Source organism: Dipteris shenzhenensis, chromosome 23, assembly GCF_047967505.1.
Source record: "Dipteris shenzhenensis isolate YYH24624 ecotype China chromosome 23, Dip_SZ_1.0, whole genome shotgun sequence".
Lineage (NCBI taxonomy): Eukaryota > Viridiplantae > Streptophyta > Polypodiopsida > Gleicheniales > Dipteridaceae > Dipteris > Dipteris shenzhenensis.
In genome coordinates this window covers 26,315,472-26,326,516 of record NC_141618.1, presented here as the reverse complement: position 1 = coordinate 26,326,516, position 11,045 = coordinate 26,315,472, and the positions used below count along the sequence as shown (strand labels likewise).

At 47.1% G+C, this 11,045-nt stretch overlaps 2 pseudogenes; both read right to left on the bottom strand.

The window, feature by feature from the left end:
* Positions 1-655: 655 nt before the first annotated feature.
* LOC147887174 (25S ribosomal RNA) lies at positions 656-2,138 on the bottom strand (annotated as a pseudogene).
* Positions 2,139-7,659: 5,521 nt separating this feature from the next.
* On the bottom strand, positions 7,660-9,569 carry LOC147887173 (25S ribosomal RNA; annotated as a pseudogene).
* Between the last annotated feature and the right edge of the window lie 1,476 nt (positions 9,570-11,045).

The window sequence follows — 11,045 nt, the reverse complement described above, 5'->3', positions numbered from 1 at the left end:
GGATGAGGAGGGGTGGGGGAGGTGCACATGCACACAAGTGGGATGAGGGAAGGGGGGGGGGGCATGGGGGATGAGGGGGGGCAAGGGGGGGGTGGGGGGTGCACACAAGGCAGGTTGGGGGGGGGGAATGTACACAAGCAGGATGAGGGAAGAGAGGGGGGTGCACATGCACACAAGGGGGGGTGCATTCGCACAAGGGGGGTTGTTGGGGGTGTGGGAGGGGGCATGTACACAAGGGGGATGAGGGAAGGGGGGGGGTTTGCGCATGTGCACAAGGTGGGATGAGGGAAGGGGGGGTGCACACACGCACAAGGTGGGATGAGGGGGGGTTGCACATGCACACAAGGGGGGATGCGGGGGGGGGGGGTTTGCACATGCGCACAAGGGGGGATGAGGGAGGGGGTGCACACGTGCACAAGGTGGGATGGGGGGGTTGCACACATGCACAACGGGGATGAGGGAAGGGGGGGTGCAAGGTTGGGGGTGAGTTGTGCCCATGCACGCAAGGGCAAGGGAGATGCGGGGGGCTATGGTGTGGGTGCGCATGCGTGAGAAGGGGGGTGCATGGGTGTGCAAATGCATTCAAGGGAAAAACCCCATCTGAGAGAGAGATGCAAGGACATGGGCCACAAGGGGGCCGTGGAGAGGAGGGGACAAATCGGTGCAGCGGCATTCTAAATCTCAGTGGATCGTAGCAGCAAGGCTACTTTGCCACTTACAATACCTCGCCACATATTTAACTCATCTGCAAAGGATTCATCTCCCCAATCATCTGGGATTGCCATTTAGAGTCCATGAGACGGCTCCTTCGGCAACCTCGAGGGAGGCTCTTGACACATGCTCTCGGGGACGCATAGGCATAACAACCGGGGAGGTAGAGAGTGCCACTTCTAGCATGGATTCTAACTTAGAGGCGTTCAATCATCATAATCCTACAAATGGTAGCTTCTGGCTTTTCAACCAAGTGAAATGACCAATTATGTGAATCAATGGTTCCTCTCATACTAAGTTGGATTACTATTATGGCACCGCTCATCAATAGGGTAAAACTTACCTATCTCATGATGGTCTAAACCCAGCTCACGTTCCCTATTGGTGGGTGAACAATCCAACACTTAGTGAATTCTGTTTCACAATGATAGGAAGAGCTGACATCGAAGGATCAAAAAGCAACCTCACTATGAACGCTTGGTTGCCACAAGCGAGTTATCCCAGTGGTAACTTTTCTGACACCTCTAGCTTCAAATTTTAAAACACTAAAGGATCGATGGACATGCTTTCACACTTTGTATTCGTACTGAAAATCAAAATCAAATGAGCTTTTACCCTTTTGTTCCACATGAGATTTTTTTTCTCGTTGAGCTCATCTTAGGACACCTGCGTTATCTTTTAATAGATGTGCCGCCCCAGCCAATCTCCCCACCTGACAATGTCTTCTGCTTGGATCGGCACGTGGTTGCGCTTTAAGACCAAAAGCAAGCTCCGCCGATCCCTGCCTTCACCTCACAGAGTAAGTAAAATAACATTAAAAGTAGTGGTATTTCACTTGCACCAGAAGCTCCTACTTATTCTACACCTCTCAAGTCATTTCACAGAGTCAAGCTCAACAGGGTTCTTTTCCCCCGCTGATTCTTCCAAGCCCATTCCCTTGGTTGTGGTTTCTCTAGATAGTAGATACGAATAGTGGGAATCTCGTTAATCCATTCATGCACGTCACTAATTAGATGACGAGGCATTTGGCTACCTTAAGAGAGTCATAGTTACTCCCGCCGTTTACTCGCACTTGGTTGAATATCTTCACTTTGACATTCAGAGCACTAGGTAGAAATCACATTGTGCCAACATCCACAGGGACCATCACAATGCTTTGTTTTAATTATACAGTCGGATTCCCCTTGTCCGTACTAGTTCTGAGATGGTTGTTCACCACCTAGGGAGGACCCCGCAAGGGACGACGTTCTATGGCCATCGCTGGATCAGCACGCGGAGGTCCGTCCTTGCCACTGAAGCAGCTTGAGTAGACCCCCGACAACCTCTCGAGTCAATTCGCAGACCCTTAGACCCAGCCCTCAGAGCCAATCCTTTTCTCGAAGTTACAGATCCTTTTTGTCGACTTCCCTTACCTACATCGTTCTATTGACCAGAGGTTATTCTGTTAGATATCAATGCTCCACTCTCGTGTAACTATGCGGGAACTAGCTAACTCTACTTGTAAGCCCCCCATATGAGGAGAAGGCATTTGAGTGGCTTGGTTATCTGGTAGGTCCTAGTTTGGAAACCAGATGGGGGCCATGTGTGGCCTGATGGCTAGATAGCTTCAAATGGAGTTGGCACACTGCCAACTAGGCTACATGCAAGTGCGGGAAGGCATCCCATGACTGACCGCACTGAGGGTAGATGGAGCATTTCCCGGGGCTGCCCACTCTCGGGTTGCGGGGCCCATTTGGAGCCCCAGATGATCTCGGATGTGGCTCTGGGCCAAACGGCAGCCGTAGGTCAGTTGCTCTATTTTGCGCCCCGGTTCTATCGTGTGGTCGGTGGCCTATTTTGAGACCGACCCCCAGTCGACCGTTTTGGGCAGACTGGGTCGGTCACCCAATTGAGCCTAACTGACTACTTGTGGTGGCTATATAAGAGCAAGCCCATGAAGCCCATTTTATCATCTGGCTACAACAACCCTGATTCCTTAGCATCTAGCCTCCATCCTCTACTGTTTCCAGCATGCCATCGAAGCGTCTTTCATAGGAGCGCACGGCTGGGAGGTAGTGCCATCTACTGTATCAGTTTTACAGTAGCCAAATTTTTGATTCTCCATACTATCTATTTTCTCTCTTGCATACGAGATCCTGTTATCTGTTGAGCACAGACGTTGTATTGTTTTCTTACATGGTATCAGAGCCTAGACTCTAGCAAGAAGATTTGGTAGTGTGTTTCTGTTTGCAAGCAGATTCTAAGAGATGGCCCAACCCACAAGACTGCAAATCCCACCATTCGGTGAAAGCGAAAAGTTGGTGGACAGCACTAACTATCCACTCTGGAGGTTCAAGATAAAGACCATCATAAGCGCATACGAGCTTTGGGGCACTGCTACTATGGTGGACATGAAGCCGAGGCCAATGCAGCACAATAGATAGTACCAACTACGGATGAGATTATCGTGTGGACAAGAAGAAATGCAGATGCACTGTGTTCTATTGTCTGCAGTGTGACTCTGTCATGGCGTTAATTCAACATGTCACCGCAGCGGAGGAGGCATGGACGGTCTTGAAAAATCAATACGAGACCATGAATTAGACGTGGATTTAGAATCTAGAGACTCAACTCGTGAACGAGAAATTGTTTGAATCTAAAGCGACAGAGAAGTTCATCACCAGGGTAAAGAATCTGCACGATCAGATGACTGCGATTGGCATCACCATCACCAGCGAGAATCTAGCACAAAGGTGCATATGGATTCTCCCACCAAAGTATGATGGTCTTGTTATAGCACTGAATACGTAGAACAAAAATCCACCCCTCAACTTTGAGGATTTCAGCGCAATCCTTTTGGAGGAGGAGATGTGTTAAAAGACGAGGACTAGAGAAGATTTGGCTTTCTACGCTGGATGAAAGAAAGGTAAGGGTAAGGACTCTGGTAACCCATCTTCTTCTGATGATAAAAAGAGAAAGAAGAAGATCAAGTGCTTCTATTGCAACAAGGCAGGGCACAAGTAGAATGAGTGCCAAAAGAAGATTGCAGATGAGAAGAATGGAGTAAAGAAAGAGTCCAGCAACAGTGTGCAGGTAGTACCAGTAGAGCTGTTCGTACCAATTGAGGAGATTTGCACGGAGGCAGTTCATGTACCTACGGATGAACCATGGATTATTGACAATGGTGCATCGCGCCACATGACCAGTCGGAAGGATTGGTATACCTCTCTACAGCCGGTAGGGAATGACATCCTGGTAGAAGTCAGCAATGATGCAAAATGTCCAGCAAAAGGAAAAGGTACGATTGCTCTCAAGTTAGATGGAGTTGTAAAATAGTTGTCCGATGTTCTTTATGTGCCAGATATCAAGAGGAACTTGTTGTTCGTTTCTGCGATCACGGATCGGGATCTCAAAGTTCACTTCGATAAGAATGGTGCACATATTTTGGATCTTCAAGGGAAGGTCGTTGGTAAAGGTACACGACGCAACAACATCTACAAACTCTCAACTTTCAGTGCTCGAGCAGATGTGAAGAACACTAAGCTATGGCATGAGAGGTTTGGTCATCTAAACCTTAGTTCTTCAAAGGAGATGCATAAAAGTGGAATGATTGCAGACCTACCAGAAATTGTAGATCTGCCTGATGTATGTGAAGCTTGCATGATGGGCAAGCAGCATTGGCATCCCTTTCCTAAAGAGGCCAGCAGGGCAAAGGCTCCTCTAGAGCTCGTTCACACGGACCTCTGTGGAAAGATGGAGATGGAAGCTTTGGGTGGTTCCTACTACTTCATGATGCTGATCGATGACTACAGTAGAAGGATATGGATATACTTCCTGAAGACTAAAGACGAGGCTTTTAGTAAGTTCAAGGAATGGCATCTAATGGTCGAGAAAGAATCGGGAAGGAAGGTGAAGAAGTTGAGATCAAACAGAGGTGGAGAGTTCACATCAACTAAATTCGAGAGATACTGCAAAAGTCACGAGATCAAGAGGAAGAAACCCCCGCCACATACATCACAGCAAAATGGAGTAGCAGAACGCAAGATGCACATCATCTACGAAATGGGCAGGAGTATGATGAAAGGGAAAGATTTGCCAAAGGCTTTCTGGGCTGAAGCATGTAACACGAAAGTTTACATTCTGAATCGTAGCTACACAAAAGCTGTGAATGGGATGACTCCACTGCAGGCCTTTTCTGGTAAGAAACCTTCAGCTGCACATTTCAGAGTTTTTGGATGTGACTATTTTGTGCATGTCCCTGATGCTAACAGGACCAAATGGGAACCGAAGAGCCAGAAGTGTATTTTCTTAGGCTACAGTGAAGAGGCAAAGGGTTACCATCTCTATAACCCTGTTACCAAGAAGGTAATTGTAAGTCGTGATGTGGTCTTCTTAGAATAGCCGCATCAATTGGAGGAGGATGCTTCCTTTGTAGACAACCAGGACCAGGATATCCATCCAGTACAACCACCAATAGCAGACCGAACTCCCCCAATGGTGCTTGGGAAGATTCAAGATAAAGAAGAGGAAGAAGAGTCTACAGAACCACAATGACAACGGCCATTCCCGAAGTGGGTAAAGTAGCTTTTGGATGGCAGAGAACCTCCAGCCATTGAGGAGGAACCATCCGAACACTGCCAGTCCAAGAGATTAGAGGAGTAAAGAAGGGCGCAGGAACACTTGGTCAACTACGGTTTGATGTTAGAGGTGATCTGTGCTGAAGAATCCAAGTGTCTTGAAGAGGCACAGGGTGATGATAGGTGGATGGAGGCTATGCAGTCGGAGTATGGCTCCATAATGAAGAACAACACTTGGGACCTTGTGGATCGACCACCAAAATGCAAGGTAATCGGAACCAAGTGGGTGTACAAGACCAAGTACAAGTCCGACGGTATGTTGGATAAGTACAAGGCTCGGCTCATGGCAAAAGGATTCGCACAGGTACATGGCTTTGATTATCAAGATTCTTTACAGCTCGACTAACCACAATTCGTAGTGTTTTGGCTTTAGCTACTCAGGGATGTTGGCCCGTGTTTCAGATGGATGTAAAATCTGCCTTTCTGAATGGAGATCTCAAGGAGGAGATATACATGGAACAACCACCAGGTTTTGAGATCCCCAGTTCAGAAGGTAAAGTTTGTAAACTAAAGAAGGCACTTTACGAGCTAAAACAGGCCCCACGAGAGTGGTACCAGTGAATTGATGCCTACTTTCTACAAAACGGGTTCAGGAGGATCCCATCTGATGCAAATTTGTATATCTTCAAAGAAGGAGGCAAGTGTATGATCGTGGTCCTTTATGTGGACCACCTCGTCATAATAGGGAACCATGAAGAGAAGATCTCATAGACAAAGCATTTGCTAGGAAGAGAGTTTGAAATGACAGACCTCAGACTGATGCATTTCTATTTGGGGATTGAAGTTTGGAAAGAGCCGGAAACAAATCTTCATTTCATAGCTGAAGTATGCTGGAGAGATACTGAAGGCATTTGGCATGGCTGAGTGCAAGACAGTTGGTACCCCTATGGAGGTTGACATGAAGCTCTCAAACAAGGATTCATCACCATTGGTGGACGAAGCGAAGTACAGAAGGCTTGTGGGCACTTTTATTTACTTGTGCAACATGCGGCCGGACATCAGTTTTGCAACTGGTGTACTAAGCAGGTTTTCCAATAAGCCCCAGGAGAACCATTGGAGGACAGGGATGCGGGTGCTGAAATACATCAAAGGCACACTTGATTATGGCATCACCTATACCAAGGGCAACATCTTGACCGGATTCTATGACTCGGATTAGGTAGGAGACGTGGATAGCAGGAGATCAGTGATAGGTTATTGTTTCTCACTTGGATCTGGAGCTGTGTCATGGGTCAGCAAGAAGCAACCCACAGTTGCTCTTTCTTCTACCGAGGCTGAGTACAAATCTGCATGCTTTGCTTCTTGTGAGGCAGTGTGGTTGAGGAGGATTTTGGGAGACATGGGTGCAATGCAGAACAAGCCTACACAGTTATCATGTGACAGTCAGAGTTGCATGGCGATTGCAAAGAACCCTGTGTTCCATGCTCGCACAAAACACATTGAGATTCAATATCACTTTGTATGCGAGCTCATCATGGATGAAGAGGTCGACTTGGTGTATTGTTAGACTATAGAGAATGCTACGGACATCTTCACGAAGGCTCTTGGAAGAGACTTGCTGGAGAGGCATCTTCATCGACTTGGCATTGGACCAAAAAAGTAAGTTCACTTGCAGGTGGACATTGAGGGGGGGTGTTAGATATCAATGCTCCACTCTCATGTAACTATGCGGGAACCAGCTAACTCTACTTGTAAGCCCCTCGTATGAGGAGAAGGCATTTGAGTAGCTCGGTTATCCAGTAGGTCCTGGTTTGGACACCAGATGGGGGCCATGTGTGGCCTGATGGCTGGACGGCTTTAGATAGAGTTGGCACACTGCCAACTAGGCTACATGCAAGTGCGGGAAGGCATCCCATCACTGACCGCACTGAGGGTAGACGGAGCATTTCCTAGGGTAGACAGCCCACTCTCGGGTTGCAGGGCCTGTTTGGAGCCCTAGATGATCCCGGATGGCTTTGGGCCAAACAGCAACTGTAGGTGAGTTGCTCTATTTTGCACACCGATTCTATCGTGTGGGCAGTGGCCTATTTTGGGACCGACCCCCAGTCGACCGTTTTGGGCGAACTGGGTTGGTTACCTAATTGGCTCTAACCGACTACTTGTGGTGGCTATATAAGAGCAAGCCCGTGAAGCCCTTTTATCATCTGGCTACAGCAATCCTGATTCCTTAGCATCCAACATTCGTCCTCTACTGTTTCTAGCACGCCATCAAAGCTTCTTTCATAGGAGCGTACGGCTGGGAGGCAGTGCCATCTACTGTATCAGTTTTATAGTAATCAAATTTTTTATTCTCCATACTATATGTTTTCTCTCTTGCGTACAAGATCCTGTTATCTGTTGAGCACAGACATTGTATTGTTTTCTTACATGTTCACCTTGGAGACCTAATGTGGTTATGAGTACGACCAGGCATGATCGACAATCGCTCCTCCAAAATTTCATGGGTCGTCAGGGGCGCACCGGACACCACAAGATGTGCAGTGCTTTACCAACCGCTGGACCCTATCTCCGAGTGATCTGATTTTAGGGTGGGCGGGCTATTAAAAAAAGAGAACTCTTCCTGGGGCCCCCACCGACATCTCCAAATTTGGTCACATTATCGTCCACCACCACATCCCGGTTCGGGAATATTGACCCGATTCGCTTTCGATGCGCGGTGCGCAGTACGCCCTTGACATAGGACTACCCCATCTCTTAGGATCGGCTAACCCATGTCCAATTATTGTTTACATGGAACCTTTCTCCACTTTGGTCTTTAAAGTTCTCATTTGAATATTTGCTACTACCACCAAGATATGCATTGGAGGCCGTTTCACTTGGGCTCGCACTCGGAGCTACACCACGACCCGAACACCCTCCTACTCATCAGGGCCTTACACTCACCTTGATGGTCGAGTGTAGGTCGCACACTTCAGCGCCATCCATTTTCGAGGCTAGTTGATTCGGCAGGTGAGTTGTTACACACTCCTTAGCAGATTTCAACTTCCATGACCACCGTCCTGCTATCTTAATCAATCAACATCCTTTGTGGGATCAAGGTTAGCGTGCAGTTTGGCACCTTAACCCAGCTTTTGGTTCATCCCACATCACTAGTTCTGCTTACCAAAAATGGCCCTTTTGGAGCTCCCATTCTACACCGAGGTTCAACAGAGCAACCCTGACTGCTTATCTATTTAACGTTTGAGAACAGGTCGAGGGTGTTAAACCCCCGATGCCTCTAATCATTCTCTTTACCGAATAAAACTGTGCAATGAGCTCTAGCTATCCTGAGGGAAACTTTGGAGGGAACCAGCTACTAGATGGTTCGATTAGTCTTTTGCCCCTATACCCAAACTTGACAAACTATTTGCACGTCAGTATTGCTATGAGCCTCCACCAGAGTTTCCTCTTGCTTCACCTTGCTCAGGCATAGTTCAACGTCTTTTGGGTCCCAACAGGTACATTCCCACTCAAACCTTTCACACAAGATCATGGTCGGTTGATGATGCACCCCGTAGGGGAAATCCCACCTCTCAAGTTCCTTGCACCTCCATGGATTTGCCACCCACTGGCTCACATACATGTTAGACTCCTTGGTCCATGTTTCAAGATGGGTCAGATGGAAAGCCAGAATGCCAACGCCTCGAGCACGTAGGTGCGTAAAGCTCACCACAAGTGGTGCATACTTCATGCCTCGTCCGGCACGATGGCATAGGCGGGCCATTGAAAGCTCGCTCTTGTCTTATCGCGTCGACCCGCTCTGACCAATGCCCTGTGCCGAGCGACGAACCAACTCTCACAGTTTCGCATCTAACTGGGGTGCACCCACAGCCTCCATTCGCTTCCCTCCTAGCAATTTCAAGCACTTTTTAACTCTCTTTTCAAATTCCTTTTCATCTTTCCATCAAAGTACTTATTCGCTAGCAGTCTCTTGCCCGTATTTAGCCTTGGATGGAATTTACCACCCGCTTAGGACTGCATTCCCAAATAGCTCGACTCGCCACGATGGTGCCTCACGAAGCAATAGGGTCCAAGCTTGACGGGGCTCTCACCCTCTCCAACGCCCCTTTCCAGGGGCCTTGGGCCCGGCCTGTTGCAGAGGACGCCTCTCCAGACTACAATTCGCGCGACGAGGCCACACGATTCTCAAGTTGGGCTCTTTCTGATTCGATCGCTGCTACTAGGAAAATCCTTGTTAGTTTCTTTTCCTCCACTTAGTGATATGCTTAAACTCGGCGGGTAGCCTTGCCTAATGTGAGGTCCATGTTTCGATCCGAGGGGAGCATGTCGACACCCCACGTGAGCTAGATCTGAGCATGTGCACCTCCGAGTGATTCGTCTGCAAACTACCACCCCACGAGGGGATGGACCACCCTTGCGGTGCCCTGCCACTCGGTGCCACCGATCCATTTCAGCGGACCGCGTTGCCTTAAAGGGGGCATCGTGGATAGCTAGCTCTGTTGCTCGACCCCCCTCGAAGAGGAGGGGGAGGGGCATGGTTGTGGTGATGAGGATGCTCAGACAAGCATGCCCATGGACAAGCCACGGGTGCAAGTTGCATTCAAAGACTCGATGATTCATGGAATTTTGGAATTCACACTATGTCTGCCTGCAAACCGATTTAGGGTTTAGGGTTTAGGGTATAGTGACATTAATGCTCAAATGATATAATATGCAACCCTAATGCTAGAATCAAAAGCATTGCAAAAGTCAAGGAAGCTACTTCATGCACTTAGGCCCAATGATAGCTTGGAGGGTGTATAAGTGCTCAAAAGTAGAATGGTTCCTTTGGAACCTACCTAACCCTTTGCACACATTCATTCCAACTTTCCACTCAGCCTAGTCACTAATATATACCTCAAGTGCTAATCCATACACCTCATCCATCAAATGGGTAACCATCATAATTTGATATCGACTACTATCTAGATAGGATCTCTTGCTTTGTAGATAAAGATACTGGTGGTCATGGTCTAAGTTGTTCATGAAAGGCTTCATTAAATAGCTTTGGCTATGCTTGGTGCAAGTATCTCTTATCCATGAGTCAATAGTTCTACTTGTAACATTCATGATCCTTGGCTCTACCATTTTGAAGCTTCTTATGCTTCATTCAATTGGGAGGTGGTGAAAATGCAAGCCATTATATATGACCAAATCCATATACATAAGTCCAATAAGTACTCCCAATACTGTGTTATGAGGCATGCTCTTGTGTCAGATTTTAGATGAAAGCTATGCATGATATCTACATGCGAGATTAAGATAAAATCTCTCACACATGCACACGTGCAAGTCATGATGCATATAACTATCATTGTAAATCACGCTCACGTGTGCACACACACACACACTTACACAAAAACTTTTTAAAATAATTTCTTCTTTAATTAATTTACTCCTTTAAATACAAATTTAGTTTATTGGTACAAAGTTAATGCATTACTTATTAGTGCTTTCCTTTGTGAAATCATTACACTTCTATAAGCTAGAATCTAGAGGGATGTTCTTGTTCATAAGTCAAGTAGTAGCAAGCCAGGGGAAACATGCATTTCTTGTCCACCCAAATTAAGATATATTGTTCTAACATATGGTTTATTTGGATGGTGGCAAGTAAGTGGACCTTGACCTTGGAACCTAGACTACTTTATAGATTCGACACTTTACTCATTTTTTGTAACCCTATCGGGGCTTGGTTGTAATAATACATTTGAAATCAAGCTTAATGCGAGCATTTAATGT